Below are 15,268 nucleotides of genomic sequence, written 5' to 3'. Positions count from 1 at the left end.
TCTCCAGTGAATGGGCACTAGGTTCTGCAGTTTGGGCAGGGTAGCCTTTGTTTCATTTTCAAGTTGATGGAAAGGAACATACACAAATGAAGAGAGTCCTACTTGATCAGACTAAAAGCATCCTTCTAGTTCTCAAAGAGGCCAGTCAGATGCCGGTGGGAAACTCACAAGCACAAGAACATCCTCCCCTCCTGTCTTTTCCAGAAACTGGTATTCAGAGACCAGCACTTTAACCATTAATTCACACTTCCTAGTTGTACCATTTTGCATTTCTTAAGCTCAGGGATGGAATATGTGTGGTCTGCCAGCTCCCAGCAGCCCTAGCCCATGGGGCCAATGACCAGGGATGATGAGAGCTGGAGCCCAACACCATATGGGTAGTCACAGGTATTCCACCCGCCTTGCTTGCTTTAGCTCCTGCACTGTGAAAACTCATTACATAACACAGAATTTAATGGCTGGAGCACACTGCGTTTGCCACGAGGGTGTTGGTTAAAGCAGACACTTGGGTAGGACTGGGTGTTCCTCATCCCAACTAGAACATGTATTACTTATCCTATGGCTTGATCATATTATTATTACTGCTCTACATTTCCATGCCTCTTAACTTTCCTGCAGCGGTGGAATTGGGATGTAGAGATTCAATCCCCATGTGGATAGTGAGGTGTGCCTTGGCCCACTATAAAGGTAGGTAGGGATGTGGTAAGTGACTGAGCAAGGCAGAGATGGCAGTGGAAGGTGAAACTATTTGAGGCATCCTGTTAAGAAGACCACTGACAGCATTAAATTGAACCAGCGAGCAAATCAGGCCCCTCATAATATACAGTGCATCCATTTGGAAATGCACTTTTCCCTGATTCTGGAAAATTTTGTCCAAATTCGGCTGTTTGCAGCTTGAGAACACTTTTCCACTAGGGGGTGCTCCAGCCACACACAAAATTTTAGCAGCAGCCCTTGGCTAACATTTCAAGGGGAAATGAAATGAACAGTCTTACAACATCCCTGCTGAAGGACATCACGAACAAATAAAATCTAGAATGAGCTTTTTTAATAATAAAAATAAAAAAGTCACCTGTAAGCAACTCATCCATATCTGACCAAACGAGAAAAAGGTATAATTTGGCTATTCTACATTACTGTATATATGAAAATGGATTTTGCATAGCATACCCTCAAAATATAGCAATGCTGAAGAAAAATTGGTACACAATTACATTTTAATGGTACTTTCATGCAGTATGCCTTGTGAAAAGGAATATTTCTCAGCCCTACCTGGAGATGCCAGGGATTGAACCTGCGACCTTCTGCATCTCAAGCAGGTGGTCTGCCGCTGATCTACAAACCTTCAACTTGGGAGTTGAGGGATTTTTTTCCTACAAGGTCATGTGCTTGCAGCCCAGACACACCACATTCTTTCTGGATACTGATAAAATATGCCCCCCATCCCATACTTGTACCTTGATGCGATATTATATTATTAGTAGTAGTAGTAGTAGCAGTAATATTTCTTATATCCTGCCCATCTGACTACCAGCCACTCTGGGCAGTTTCCTACAAAAATACAGAGGGAAAGAAAGATGGAGGGACCATTAAGCATTAAAAGCTTCCCAAAACAGAGCTGCCTTCAGATGTCTATGAAAATTTATATGGTTGTTTATCTTTGAACTCTGCCGGGAGGGCATTCCATAGAGTGGGTGTGACTACCGAGAAAGCCCTTTGCCTGGTTCCCTGTAATTTCACATCTTGCAGTGAGAACCACCAGAAGGCCCTTGGAGCTGGACCTCAGTGTCTGGGCTGGACGATGGAGGTGGAGATGCTACAGTCCAGACATTTCCTTGGTTCTCTTTATTATTGTAAAATAATTTTGCATTTTGCAACTTGTCTGAGTACACCATTTTATCCAATGCTTAAGACAGGGGTAGGCAACCTAAGGCCTGTGGGCCAGATGTGGCCCAATTGCCTTCTCAATCTGGCCCACGGATGGTCCGGGAATCAGCATGTTTTTACATGAGTAGAATATTCCCTTTTATTTAAAATGCACTTCTGGGTTATTTGTGGGGCATAGGAATTTGTTCATTCCCCCCCCCCAAAAAAATATAGTCCGGCCCACCACATGGCCTGAGGGACGGTGGACCGGCCCGCGGCTGAAAAAGGTTGCTGACCCCTGGCTCAAAAGATTTATGTGTCAAGCAAGTCTGCAGAGAAACCATTAGGTTGGGTGGGCTAACCCTGCTCTCTCATCCAAGCTGTGGCTGGAGACAGATGACAAGTTTTTGCAAGACTGTTAAAGGTGCTGTGTTAGAGGCATGTTCTTTCTCCCCTTCTCATCCCTAAATCTCACAAATTCTCCCTGTTCCCAGCACCTAGCCTAACAATTTCTACCACCCCCTTAACCTTGATCTTCCTCCCTCTCCCAGTCCACAGCCTTGTTTGTTCCCTGCCCCCACCCTGCCCCATCCTTTAACCTTGCAATGCCTGTGTGTGTGTGTGTGTGTGTGTGTGTGTGTGTGTGTGTAAAATGTGTCTTCATGGGACTGGGTGTGTGATTGTGCACGTGTCTTTGTGTGTTTCCCTGGCAGACTAGAAATCCGTTAAATAATAAGAAAACAACTACAGCTGCATCTAACACAGGCACAGCTTTGGACCAAAAGACGATCAGGAGGATGTGTAAACACCTCACAAACAAATCAGGTTGATTGCAGGATGGCTGCTCAATGTCATATAACCTCCCCACAAACAAACCAGCATGAATGCTCAATAAAGGCTTGATGTAATCTAAGCTCTGCATAAGCTTTGGGCAAGCAAAGCAGAACGATTGCTCAATAAACAGGTCATCTGGAGGGGTGCTTATGTTTAAAACTGAAGCAAGGGTGGAAGATAACAATGTTTTGACATACAAATATTTATTCTGCTCATCATCACTTGACAGGCAGCCATTACTTTTAACAAGCAACCAAAGTCGCCTCATATCAGCCTTGAGGATGTTCCTTAAGCCTGAGAAAATATAGAAACGATTTTAGTGCCACAGAGTCTGAGATCATACTCATGGTTAGGGCTTGAATCGGCTTTTTCTCAAATAGGTCTGCAATGTGAATGTTTCACCTACAATGTCATATTTGATTTCTCATTTGTGTTCAGCCCTGTACCCGGGGTATCAGAATTGGATGCCTGCCAGCCACACCCTTTCTCTGGAAACGCCATTCCGTTTCCTTTCCCCTAGTTTTTGCCTCTGCCCATCAGTTGGTCAACTGAAGAAGAAAATAGGCTCAACAGCACCTACAGCAGCAGTGGCTCTCTAGGGTTTTGGACAGGGAATCTTTCATAGCCCTATCTGGAGATGCTGGGGACTGAATTTGGGACCTTCTAAAGGAGAAGCCGACAGAGTCATATCACACTTGCTCCTTTGAAGAGTGCTGCCTTTTGCAGTTTATTTATTTTTTTAAAAAAAGGAGAAGGCTTACTTGGAGCCTTGGGATTGCATTTCAGCATTTCAGGACCTTCCTGCAGCGATCATTTTTAAACATATGGCCAAAGTGGGTAAATGGGTTGTGAAGAGCTCAGTGCCTCCACAATGACAGCTCCTTCAGGAAGCAGTCCAGAGGGAAGAATGGATTTCAGGGTCAGGAGAAACCAAACTACTGGAGAATAGTGGCTGGGTAGCCTGGAGGTTTCTAAATGGATACATCTGCTCTCAAACAGCAGGGGCATCTCTTCTTGATCTGAGGTGTCTAGCTGGAGGCAGAGTGGTTCTGGTGCTTGGCCTGGAGAAAGAAGACAAAGGAAGAGGCATGCTAAGCAATGCAGCCAACCCCCATTCCCCATTTCAAAGCCCCTTTCTCTGAAAACCATGCATCCATTCATCATGCAGTCTCTGTTTCCCCTTCTTTCTGCGCAATTAAAAATATATTTTTTAACAAACAGACATTTGCATATATTCTTATGGACTTCAGGATTTGGGATTCTGGAGAGAGAGGTCACATCAAGTCTTTAAGGAGAAGCTTAACCATTTAGGTCACTTCCAGACAACCTGTTTGTTGTGCATTCATCTCAATTTATTTGCCGCGAGGATAGACAACTTTACTTCAAGAAATTGTTATCCCACACTTTCCAAGACATTTCCCCATCAGCAAAAAAAGTCTGATTTTGCCAGGGGGAAGAAAGCAAGTTTGTTGCACAAGAGCTCCCAATGCACTTTAGCCATACAACGTGAATTTCCCAATATATGACTGAATCCCACCAGAAAATAATGACAGTCTGGAAGCACCCCTTAGGTTATTTCCTCAGGGAATCCTGGGAATTACAGCTCCATCAGATAACTGGGTAGACTTGTTTGAGATTCCTGAGTATACTCCAAAAATAAAGTTCCCATTTTTCCCTTTGTGGAAACCTTGAAAGCTAAACCAGTTTAGGCCAGGGTAGTACTGTAATAGAGCCCGTGTCCCTCTCCACCACCACTATTCCCCCCCCCCTCTCTCACACACACTTGAATAGCACCAAAGTGATGTGGCTCTCCAGCTGTTGTCAGACTCCAACTCCCATCAGCCATGTGTTCACTGAGGCTGGTGGGAGTTGGAGCCCAACACATCTGCCAATGGTCATGCGAGCAGTGCTGAGTCCGAGACAGAATCAATAGCTGCAGGAGACGAGCCATTTGGGCTTGCTGGCTGGATTATTCTGTTTGGAACCCAACTACCTCCATCTCGGGCTTCTTTATCTCAGCTGCACAGAAATCCTTTTATGTGTGAGGCTGGGAAAGATTTCAAACGCACAAAACAAACAAACGAGCAAACAAACCAGTAGCTGATAGGCGTGCAGGCAGTTAGATAAGTTGTCGCTCTTAAATAATGATGCATTTCTCTTCCTCTCCTTGAAGGAGGAAGGGAAAACAAACGAGAAAAGAGGCTGCTTTTTTGAGGAGGGTGCTTGTGTTTTCCTTCCCCTTCCACACACTTTCCTCTGTTCTCCATTGCTCTACCTCAGGCATCCCCAAACTCGGCCCTCCAGATGTTTGGGGACTACAACTCCTATCATCCCTAGCTAACAGGACCAGTGGTCAGGGATGATGGGAATTGTAGTCCCAAAACATCTGGAGGGCCGAGTTTGGGGGTGCCTGCTCTATGCTGGATGTGAGAAAGGGTGGTGGTCTCTGATGCAGACGCCAACTAGGCTTTGAGAACGAGGGAAGTGGTGCAAATGATGTCATCACAAAGAGACTCCATATGGAGCTCCTGCTTCATGCATGATGCTACATATGCAATGGCACCACCAGGGCAGGACTTTCCACTCAACAGAATGAGCAGGAGGACACACCCACCCACATGTAGCAGAGCTGACCTACCGCATTTGGAAATAAGTGAAGTCAGACACTTCACCATCTAAGGAGGGCAATATGTTCTTGCAGAGGGCCTTGGACCTCACTTTCTGCAAGAGCATATTCTGGTGTGGACATAAAGCCTAATAAGCAATTTCCTGAATAATTCCTCATGGAATTGGTTGTGGATAACTAAGATCCCCAAGGCATTCTGTAATGGATGGATGAATGGATGGATGAATGAATGAATGCACCATAACTCATCGCTAAGGAATTAGCAACTTCACGGAAACAGCCATTTGGACTGAATGTCTAGATAACAATTCCAAAATCCAGTCCAGTCTTGTCATACAATCTGTACAAAATATGATGTGGATTTATTTTATTTTTTTGGAGGTGGGTTTCTATTTAACATTATTTGTTTTGTAAGGTTATACAAAGGGTCATGGAAGAGGTCTTTCCAGGACACTATTTTTGAAAGGAAGTAAATTTGAAGCAATTTTTTCTAAGGAAAAACGACTAAATGCCACAGAGTAAACTCATACAGACAGATCTACAATACACCCTTAAATGGACTTTATACCAGCTAAACTGTCATGGTTTCCTCCAAAGAATCGTGCAAAGTGGAATTTGTTGGGGAAGCTGAGAATTGTCTACTAAGGATTCCTAGCCCCCTCAAAGAACTACAGTTCCCAGGGTTCCCTGGGGAGAGAAGATTAATTGGCTTAGCAGCTCCATCACAAGAAACCTAACGCAGTGCTTCTCAAACTATCTGATGTGGTGTGGTAGACGGGTAATTTTTCCAAACATGCCAGGGACAAGTTGCATATTTAGTCCCTGAAGCATCCCACTCAACTTGGGGTTTGTTGGAGTCACCGTGGACCAGCAGCCAATGGCTCACGGACAGCACTGGTTGCAGACAACCACTTTGACTAACCTAAAGGGATCTGGAAGGCTTCCCAGTGGCATTCATGGAATCCAGGAGGTGTGAGTTTAGCAAAAGACCTCTAGCTTGCTTTGCAAAACAAAAACAACCTACCGGTAACTTCAAGCACCCTGGGAAAGCAATGTCAGACTTCCCCAAGTCTCTCCTTTTTAAACAAAAACAAATCTGCTGGCAATAGAAAGTGCTGTGTGTAGCTTTAGAGGGTCTAAATATCTTCAGCTGCTCCTGGCCTTCCATATATATTCAAGCGTTTCCCTTTATTTCCCCACAGCTGTCATCTAAAACAAGTCTCCCTGCAGAAGACGAGTGGAGGGAGGGGAAGACGTGCATTGTGCAGAGATGGCTGATCTTTTCTGGCATCTGTGTTTATTTGTGAAGGAGAGAGGGGAATAACTCACAAGTGGCATCCTCCTTCCTCTCCTCTCCTCTCCTCTCCCCTCCCCCTCCAATAATGCCCTGACAATTATCACTCAGCATAGCCATTTGGGGGAATAACAGCACTGCTCGTTCGTGCTGTTTGTTCCAAGAAATGCTCTCAAGGATCGGCTTCTGGCTGGGTGCTCAGCTTTTGGAGAATCCACATCTTTGTCCTCTGTTTCCCTATCATTAGAAGCAAGAAAATGGGAAGAGTCCTACTTAACCCTTTGCTAGCGCATTGATTCCAAGCCTGCCTGTTCAGTGGTGGACAAGGCTCAGCTCTGGGTCATGCGGACAGTGCTTTAGAGATGGACAGCTGATCTTCCAGCAGTGAATATATTGGGGCCATCATGTACAGCCACAATGCCAAGGGACCCATGGCCGGGTTTTGAGGGAAAGCAAACATTTTATTGCTTGCAATCTGCTATAGAAACATTGGGGAACCGCTGTCCTAGCCGTTGTCCTAGCGAATGACGTTGAAGCCTGGAGAGACCATGAACCGTAAGAAGATGATGCCAGAGGCTGGTGTCATGCATTCCCAGCACACCTTTCAGAAGGTAGGCCACAACCTCATCAAGGACATCCCCATGGAGAGCCCTGCAGTAGACGAGCCCTAAAGTTACCAAGGAACCAAGGATATTTGCTTGTGTATGACGTGGAAAGAAAAGGATGCAGTCTACTTTTTATGCACATAGATACAAGCTGGGTGTTGAGGCTTGGCAGTGGATTCATGAGCACTCAGACTCAGATGGCTGAGTGTCTAGAGGTGACCGAACCACATCAATGATGGAGTCCTAACAAGTTACATGGCGTGAAGGTAATCATTGCTTCAGTCTTGTCCAGATTCAGTTTAAGTAGGCTGGCCTGCATGAGGCCATACCTTGGAGAAGCTAAGCAGTTCTGGACTGATTTGGTTAGAAGACCTTGAGTGGGAAGAAAAGGAGGACTATAAATGTAAGAAAATAAATAGTGTCCAGATATTGGGAAAGCACTGAAATTACAGGACCTGGATCATATGAAAGTGATGGGCTGGGATTTTTTCTTGAGGGATATGGCTGTTACTTCAATAGGTTTTTTCATTTGTATTTGAGTTCTATTTTGTATATCATTTTGAGTTATGTTGCATTGCATTTGATTTCCACTTTGAGATTAATTTGAATATTAAACTATTAGGAAATTTTCTAAAATAAATAAATGAAAGGGGGGGATGAAGACAGTACACTGTTGGCACTCCATTTTATATTGCCGCATGAGCTCACTTTAATGAATGGAGACTCACAATGGAGACTTCCCAGGTCCTGTAGGGGATATTTTAGGGGGAATTAAGTAGCAACGCTTGTGGGACGTGGGTGGCGCTGTGGTCTAAACCACTGAGCTTGTCAATCAGAAGGTCAGTGGTTCGAATCCCCACAACGGGCTAAGCTCCCATTGCTCGGTCCCAGCTCCTGCCAACCTAGCAGTTCGAAAGCTCATCAAAGTGCAAGTAGATAAATAGGTACCACTCCAGCAGGAAGGTAAACGGCGTTTCTGTGTGCTGCTCTTTTTTGCCAGAAGTGGCTTAGTCATGCTGGCCACAAGACCCGGAAGCTGTCTGTGGACAACCGTTGGCTCCCTTGGCCTATAGAGCGAGATGAGCGTGCAACCCCAGAGTCATGTGTGACTGGACCTAACGGTCAGGGGTACCTTTACCTTTAAGTAGCAAAGCAATGCTCTTTAGCAAAGCAATTCTCTGCACACTTGTAAGATCCTACTCCTCCCAGTAGCGTCACCAGCATCTTGTGGCAAGCCATTTAAAAGACTTGCACCCTATCTGACCTTGATGGCAGGAATGAAGTTCTGTGCGATACTGACCTGTTTCTGTCTGACGAAAACCTTTGTGTGCCGCTGGCTGTGCTGTGGAAACCTGCCCCGATTAAATGCATTGTCATGGCCACTACTGTTTAATAAGGGAGCAGGAGAAATGAAGAACAGGAACAATGCAACAAACTAAAATACTAGAATTCAACAGTGGTAGTGGCATTGCTAACAGTCATGTTTCAAAGGTATTCTCTAATTTAATGGTGCATCCTAAGAACTTGGGGAAAGGGGGAAACCGTCAACTGCATGGGGGGGCCCTACGGCTCCACTTAACTATAAATCTATTGCTGCCTTCCTATGTTCTCCTGAAGGAGCTTTTTCCTTTTAAAACAGGAACGTCAGGCCACCATGACATGTTTACCCAGAATGCCTTGCTTGGCCCTCTGTGTGGTATAAGCGAAGGAAGGCAGGGTGAGCTTTCAGTCTGACACCTTACAGTTCAATAATCAAAAGTGCTGCTGAGCCTGATTGACAGGTAGTGTTGAAAAAAATGAGAAGGAAGCAGTATGCCCTGCAAGAAGGTGAGTGAGAAAGGGGGGGTTAAGAAAGAGAGAGGGAGAGGATAAATGTGCAGCATGTATACAGGAAACCAGGCTTAGTCAGGATAAAAGGGTCACCAAGAGAAAGCACTTGGCTGAGGCGCCTGCAAACACAAGCTGACGGCTGCCAGCAACCCACTCATAAGAATGCATTTCCCATCCTTCCTCTCCCTAGAGTGGGGCATAACTATAGGGCTGTGTAAAATCTGTGAACAACGGGCCTTTAGTAACCCTCCAAATATTCTTAAAATCTTTAAAATGAAAGCATTCACCCTGTGGCATTGTTACCCTGCCACAGGCCACAACCACACCATATATTTAAAACACGTGTGTCTCTCTCCCTCTCCACCCCACTGGAATTCTGGGAACTGTTTGGGTGCATGTACACCGTGCAAAAGAAAACACTGGGTTTTTTATATGTGTATGCAAAATAAAAATAAAAACTGTGCATAGACACTCAGCAAATCTTACCAAGTGACATGAGTTCATTGTCTCTCGTCAACCAGTCCAAGGGCTGCAAATTATTTTCCACAGGTTGCCCAACTCCCTTCCCCGAAACAAGGCAACCTGGAAAGAAGTGTGGTCTGCTTGCAGTTATTAATCTTATCTATTTCGTAAAATCTATACACCACACCGCTTGATTGTTTTGGTTTTTTTAAAACAACAACAACAACAACAACAACAACAACAAACAACACCTCAGAGTGGTTTACAAACTGCCTTCCCTCAGGGACTGCATGCCGGGAGTGGATTGGGCCAGAGGCATACATTGCTATGTTTTAGGAGCATACTTTGTAATTCTTGATGCTCTCAAGAGGGAAAGAGAAAGCAACAAATAAACACGATAACAACCAGCAGGAGAAGAAGCAAAAGCAATGTAAATAAACACAATAACAACCAGCATATTCTTTCTTCAGGCTCAGAAAAGTTTTCAGATCAAGGGCATGAGCAGAGGAATGTGACAACCCGTGACAGTTCGGGGAAAACAAAAATGAAGGGAATGTCTTGACATTGTCAGGAAACATGAAAGGCAGGTTCACAACGTGGCAGCTCTGGGCTTTGGGGTCCTTGTGTTTTCTTTTTAGCGCCTCTGAAGGAAAGAGAGAGATAAGTTGGAGGATGAGTAGACGAATTATTATTTGCTTATTTGTTCAGATATAGAACCTGTACATCGGTGAGTGGGATGAAGGAAGGATTTTCAGTCCCGACTTCTCTAGCCACCTGCTTACAGGTGAGAACTGATGGCTCTTGGCTGCTCCTTCATCGAGACGGGGCCTCTGGGCATCAAGGGCGCAATTGGCCCCACAGGATGAAGCACAACCCCCAGATTCCAGCTTTCGATCTTTAAAAAAGAGTAACTACCCATCATTTGTAGAACTATCTGGCATAGACTTATCATGTAGTCGTACATTGCTGTCTTTTGGAGCTCCAGAATTAATGATGTATAAGATGAACCATGGTGCTATTATGAAGGTGCAGAACTACCGGTATATACAGCTAGTAGTGCCGCCCATAATTAAAACAGCCTGTTAACAAGACAGACGTGCCTCCGAAGCTATAGCTGCATCCTGTGACTGCAGGTAGGCCTCGTTCCCACTCACCCAGAAACAGTGGCTTTGTTCATGGTGACCAGTCATCACCACCTTCAAGAATCCATCTGGCTGGATGAATGACTTAAGTCATCCTGACTTTGGTATTCCAAGCACTTCTGGAAAGACCTGCATCTGCTAGGAAAGCAAATGGCTCCGGACTTTCATGAATGGAAGCAGGACCACCTCTCCATCACCCTGAATCAGACTACAGTATAGGCTACAGTTCTGGACACCGGTTGCTACAAGCACAGAGCAACAAGTGTCCAGAAAGAAGTGTTTGCTAAGGAACAGCTCCAAGCTCGCTCTTGCACACACTGCTTCTTACAAGCTGTTCTGTATGCTTCAGGGGAAGGCAAAAGCTCTGTTGCAGTAATAGTTTTTGGTAGGTAGCCCTCAGAGTAGCTTTAGACTCTGGACTGAATAGTTTTATGAAACAGAAAGTTCAGCTGATACAGTTACATTACCTCTGACCAGGGGTGGGCTGGAAAAGGAGATAGACCTGCTGGCAACGTCTGTGATAAGGAAGAGGCTTGGCATTAATTTTACCAAACTTTGAAGTAGTTCATAAGAACAGAATTGTAGAATTGGAAGGGATCACAAGGGTCATCTAGTCCGACCCTCTGCAGTGCAAGAATATTTGTGCCCAACGTGGGGCTCAAGCCCACGACCCTGAGATTAAGAGTCTCGTGCTCTACCAACTGAGTTAGAGTTGCCACATTTAACTGAGAAATTTCTATTCAACAAGCTAAATTGTTTTCTCCTCTAAAGGTCCACTCCAACAGCTAATTTCTCCTGGAAGGTTCATCAGGATGCTATTCTCTTTCCAGCAAGATGCTTATATCAATCAATCAATCAATCAATCAATCAATCATTTATTTATTTATTTATTTATTTATTGTATTTGACTAAAAGCCATTACAAATCCAGTTACAAAACCAGCAAATCCAATAAAACCTATTAAGAAATAGAATTATAGGTGGCTATCATTGATGTTGTTCACTACATTACCCAGAGTCCTTCCTATAAAGATCCTTGCGGAAAGTATCTGTCTGAGTTTAGCTGCTGGGAAAGTTTTGTTACATCAGGTGTGTGCCGTTAACTTGTGTGTGTCTTTGCATTGGCTGCTGGGAAATTAAGAGCCAAATTTCTGGTTCAGCTCTGAATGTCTTTTTTCTTTATTACAGCTTACAGCTAAACAAATGAATACTACGGCTACTGGATTGTCTTTGACTGTTTATTTGTTAAAAAGCATTGGTTGTTTTTATTCTAGACAGCGGATCTCTTGCAAATCCCCTTTACCTCCACTATAAGTTGTTGGAGTGGAGGATCCAGTAACAATGCAAAGAGTGGTAAAGGGGGTAAAGGACCCCTGGGCAGTTAGGTTCAGTCAAATGCGACTATGGGGTTGCACCGCTCATCTCACTTTCAGGCCGAGGGAGCCTGCAATGGCCACAGACAGCTTTCCAGGTCATGTGGCTAGCATGATTAAACCGCTACTGGCACACAGTGTACCGTGACAGAAACCGGAGCGCACAGAAACGCCATTGACCTTCCTGCTGCAGAGGTACCTATTTATCTACTTGCACTGGCGTGCTTTCAAACTGCTGGGTTGGCAGGAGCTGGGACAGAACAACGGGAGCTCAGCCTGTAGCAGGGATTTGAACCACCAACCTTCTGATTGGCAAGCCCAAGAGGCTCAGTGGTTTAGACCACAGCGCCACCCACGTCCATGCAAAGAGGAGGGAAGTGGGAGCCATCTGATATCCCTCCAGCAGTCCTGTGATGCCACTAAATTGCTAATAACCTTAGGAATGAATGATTGATCTACCCACATGGCTCAATTTGCTCTTTCATTTTTTTAATTACATTTGGGGGGGGGTCCACTCTTTCTTTTCTCATATAAATTAGCCCCCTTTCACATTCCCCCTCACCTCTAAATCAGTCTCTTCTCCATAGTAACCTTTTGCATCATCCCTTCCAGTATTCTCTCTCCCTACCATGCAACAACTTCCCCTCTTCCCAAATCAAAAGTGGCAGCTGTTTGATTTATAGGCTACCACTCTGAGATGGTTCTCAATCATTGTTTATCTGAAAAGCAAGACTATTAATGGAAAGCCCAGCACAGCAGGTGGAGGGGAAGAGGCAGCAGGAGGAAATGCTGGAGCCGGGAAAGGAGGGTGGAGGAGGTGGAGGAGAAGCTTGATGGATGGGGGGATATTAGACGAGGCGATAAATGAATCCCAGAGAGTGGCCTGCCAGCAAGGCCGTGGCCTGTTGATCTGCTAACAAACCTCTCTGGAGGGATGTTGAGTGGTTTTTCAAATCTCTGTTTTCACAGCAATGCAGTGCTTTCCATATGCAGCACGAGGAGAAAGCAGGTAAGTTTTTGGAAGACATTTTTTAAAATACAGTGGTACTTCAGGTTACATACCCCGCTAACCCAGAAATAACACTTCAGGATAAGAACAGAAATCGTGCTCTGGTGGCGCAGCAACAGCGGGAGGCCCCATTAGCTAAGGTGGTGCTTCAGGTTAAGAACAGTTTCAGGTTAAGAACGGACCTCCAGAACGAATTAGGTTCTTAACCCAAGGTACCACTGTAGAGAAAACATCACTTCTCCTCATATTTTTCTAAATCGCCACAGATGCACACATACCTCACACCAAGTTTACGTAGTTTGGGATGATTTGGGTTCTTCTTGCTCTTTCAGGTTCGCTAATGCAACTCTGTTGGTGTCATGTCAATCAAATTTCACCCAAGGCAGGCCCATTTCTCCTTGTCATCAGGGAAGACTGGAATCTAAGGAATCCTCATTTCTGCCCATTTCCCTATCTGCATTTCTACAGCTCTCTTTGGCTGGGTTTAGCAAATTAGAAGTGACTTGAGTTAATTATGGAGTTACACAAACATCAGAAGGAATCAGGGCTTGAAAGTTTGAAGCAAGTTAAAGACAGTTTCAGTTAAGAGCTGTTTGCTTTGAAATGTCTGGGAATTAAAAAAAAAAGGTGGGGGGGGGAGAGAATGGATGTGAATAATCCTCTAAGGAACAAATGGTAAGGTCTCATTAAACAGTGAGGCATTGCATTTGAAAGCACAAGTCTGCATTTGCTACAGTTTGTGGAGGATGGAAAGCTGCAAGGGAACTTCCCTGAATTTCCAGTTGGGAATAAATGTAGCCAGAAGTAATAGTTTCCAGCAATGAATGGCCTTTGCCATGGCCAAGAGCTTTCTATTACGTTACTCACAAAAGTATGTCTTACTCAGCAAAAATCCCCTATAGCTAGGATTGCCAGAACTGGCCACCCTACCTGTAGCACTAATTCATTAATTTCTCCCTGCAGGTTCTAACCCTTATATTCAGGGCCAGATATAGGTTTGATGAGGCCCTAATCTACTGAAAGTAATGGGGCCATTTATATGCCCAGGTGCCCTTTGTCAACCACAAATTGTCATTGTTTTTTGTGTTGAAATATGCTGTATGGCAATTTATGGACCTAATAGGTATCTAAAACCATTTGCACATAACAAAATATGTATTTTATCAAAGCAATTGTTGAACTGAAATACAATTAAGAAGTATATTAATAGTGAAACACAATTAAGAATAAGTATATTAATAGTGAAATAATTATTAAGCTCTAACTTAACTTTTTTTATTCATAACAAACTTAATAATGCAAACACATTGGCATTTGGCAATAACAAAAGTTCCTTTAGAAAAACAATTTACCAAGACTCATAATTTTTTTTGGGGGGGGGGGCAAGAGAGTGGGACCCTAAGCTATAGCTTGTTTACCAGTAGCTTATACATAAATCCAGCACTGCTTAAATTTTTTCCTGTTCAGGGTGGCTGAGAGATTAGTGATGAACTGCTGACTTACGTTAATTTTTCATTTCCCCCTTCTTACAGTATTTTACTGTTATGCTAAAATAATCCTTAAAGTCAGTGTTTTTCTTCTAGGAAAAAAAGGTGCCGGTACTGCATATCTTTGAATACCCCTGGAAAAAGCACTGCTTAAAGGCCACACTAGCACATAGGACTCAGCTATACAGCTGCAAATAAAATGTTTTAAATGTGTTTTAAGTGCAATACACAATGTGACACTAGATGGTGATGGTGAGCCTGGTGGAAAATTCACTGTATTTTTAAAAACGCTTATTTGTGGGGCATAGGAATTCGTTCATTCCCCCCCCCAAATATAGTCCGGCCCCCCACAAGGTCTGAGGGACTTTGGACCGGCCCCCTGCTGAAAAAGTTTACTGACCCCTGCCTTGGACTGATGGGATTAATTACTCAGCTCTACTTCAGATAGCCAGATGGAATGGCAGCACAGAAAATACCAGAATGCAATAGATTAACTCTAACGATTGGATTTATCTATAAAAATGAAGGGAACTTCCAGATTGTCACTATTTTTGGATGGGATTCCATCACCTATTGGCAAATTCAGGTTGCACAATTTTAGCTGACTGGGAGATCTTGCACAACAAACTAGCTCCTCCTAAGGTCAGACTTCTGCAAGACGGGGGGGAAAGGGAAGGGACGGAACAGGGGAGGGAAATCAACGACTTTTGCAAGGACAAAGGGGAAAATGGAGAAGTGGGA

The sequence above is a fragment of the Lacerta agilis genome, chromosome 2, assembly GCF_009819535.1.
Source record: "Lacerta agilis isolate rLacAgi1 chromosome 2, rLacAgi1.pri, whole genome shotgun sequence".
NCBI classification, from domain to species: Eukaryota; Metazoa; Chordata; class Lepidosauria; order Squamata; family Lacertidae; genus Lacerta; species Lacerta agilis.
The sequence above is the reverse complement of the archived record's forward strand: the minus strand, read 5'-3'. Positions refer to the sequence as shown.